Raw genomic sequence first — 2,457 nt, 5'->3', positions numbered from 1 at the left:
GAAATGTCGGTAAATGGTCACATTGATATTGATAACGGTGTTGATGGATTTCCAAATTTAAAAAATGGTTTGATTACATTTTTTCAACGGTATATGTACGGAATTCTTACCGCGAATCTTACCTCAATAGCTGTATCATGTAGCAACCAATCGGAGACCACCTGCTATTGGTTGTTTGATTCCCATGCAAGAGGTCCAAAAGGATATAAAGCACCGTTACGGGGCGCCTCATGCTGTATGAAATTTACTACTATTGATGCTTTACACGCCACCTTGCGTCGTAATTTGTATGCGAAAGATGGCAACAGTAATGTATTAAATATCTACTCATTAACACCTGTAACAATTGCATCCGAGAGAAATAGATCTTCACTGGTAGAAAGAATGCAACATCTATCGGTTGCGACCCCACGAAATGAATCCAACGGAACACGAATTATTTTCGAAACAAGCATGCTACGTTCGATTGACGAAGGTGTTCCCAACATCGATAATATCGTCTGTATCAACAACAATAATAATAATAATAATAATAATAATAAATAGCGCCTCCTTTGAACCTAGAGAGGGAGAGAAGAATTGAAGAACTGTGTTGGTACTTCCTGTTTCCAGATGGAAAAAATGGATTCAGAGAGCATCGTGACATCCCAATAACACCATTAGATTACTTCCAAGCACGTATTTTGAGCAATGACAAACGGTTCCAACGAACAGATTATCTGTTCTTCGCATTATCTGTGGTTGAATATTACCGCGCAAAAGCTAGCATTTCAGTGTCATGTAGAATGCGCCAAGGTGAATATACTCCAGGGGGATTAGTAGACAACATACATCTCACAATGAGAAACATAAGAGGATCGGCATCATACTGGAAACGATGCTGTTCGGAATTAATCGCCATGGTCCGAAGTCTTGGACCGCCCACATGGTTTGCTACGTTCTCTTGTAATGATCTGAATTGGCCAGATATGTTGAAGGCATTACTACTATCCGAAGGTCAATCAACGACCGAACTTGAAAACCTAACGTTTGCAGATCGACTACAATTGGTTCAGAGACACCCGGTAGTTATCGCAAGACAATTTACGTTACGCGTAAACGCGTTAATGCAGTATATAAAAAACTCGCAATGCTTAGGCGGCGTTGTTACCGATTTTTGGTATAGAATTGTATTTCAAAATCGGGGAAGTCCACATTTGCACATGCTTATTTGGTGCGCAAACGTACCTGATTTCCTTACCAACGAAGGCCAAAATGTTATTGAGAAAACTGTATCTTGTTCATTATTGGACATCGAAAATCACGATATGAACGATATAGTTCAAAAAGTACAAATTCATAAACATTCTCATACATGTTACAAAGATCGTAATAATCGTTCTTGTCGATTTGGATTCCCCAGACCGATAAGTGAAAGAACGATGTGCTTAGGCCCAGATGACACACTTGCCAACAACGGGCGTTTCTGCGTACTTAAAAGAACCGCAAATGAAGTTATGGTGAATAATTACAACCCAACTCTTTTAAAGCTTTGGAAAGCAAACATGGATATTCAACCATGCGGAAATGTTACAGCCGTCGCATATTATATTGCTAAATACGCAAGTAAATGCGAGCCGCAGGACACAGGAAATATTATTAAAGAAGCCGTTTTACGAGCGAAACGCCGAAACGATACCATCCGAAATCAATTATTTTCGGTATCTATGGCAATTCTATCTCAACGTATGGTCAATGCTATAGAATGTGCTTATCGATTATGCCATCTGCCTCTTAAAATGAGCTCGCGAAAAGCTGTATTTATAAACAGCTGCCGGCCTGAGCAGAGATATAGAATTCTGCGATTTGAAGAAAATGGAACATCATTTTTCAATAACATATTCGATCGTTACGTAAAGAGGCCAGACAACCTAGAGAACTTGAGTTTAGCCGAATTTGCTGTCCGATATGAAACAGTTTCAAGTAATATATGGACAGAAGAGGATGGCGACGCAGCACTTAGAACTGACGATGAAGAAATTTCGAGATCGAAGTTTATAAAATTGAAGGACAATACCCGAATGCGAATAAGAAATAAACCAGCTGTACTCCGCCACCGATATTATACCCTGAACAGTGATAGAGAAGGATACTTCTACAACTTAATAGTGTGTCACATTCCATTTCGGGATGAAAGTACACTTATGTCCGAAAACGAATCTTCGGAACAATGTTTTCTTCGACGGCAACACGAGTTGAAACCTATGTTGGGTAACGCAACCGTCGAACAATTTACTCACGCAGAGCAAATTATTGAAGCGGCGCTCGCCCAAGCTGTTGCTTTGAATGTTGTACATGAAGAAGAAACTAATGAACATTTAAGAGATCCAGTCGGAATTCATGCCGACGAAACAATATATTATGATCAAGGTGATTTATATGAAGATCAACAGCAAGAAACAATTGCAATGCCAGAAG

The sequence above is a fragment of the Osmia bicornis genome, unplaced genomic scaffold (genome assembly GCF_907164935.1).
Source record: "Osmia bicornis bicornis unplaced genomic scaffold, iOsmBic2.1, whole genome shotgun sequence".
In the NCBI taxonomy this organism is placed as follows: domain Eukaryota; kingdom Metazoa; phylum Arthropoda; class Insecta; order Hymenoptera; family Megachilidae; genus Osmia; species Osmia bicornis.
The sequence above is the reverse complement of the archived record's forward strand: the minus strand, read 5'-3'. Positions refer to the sequence as shown.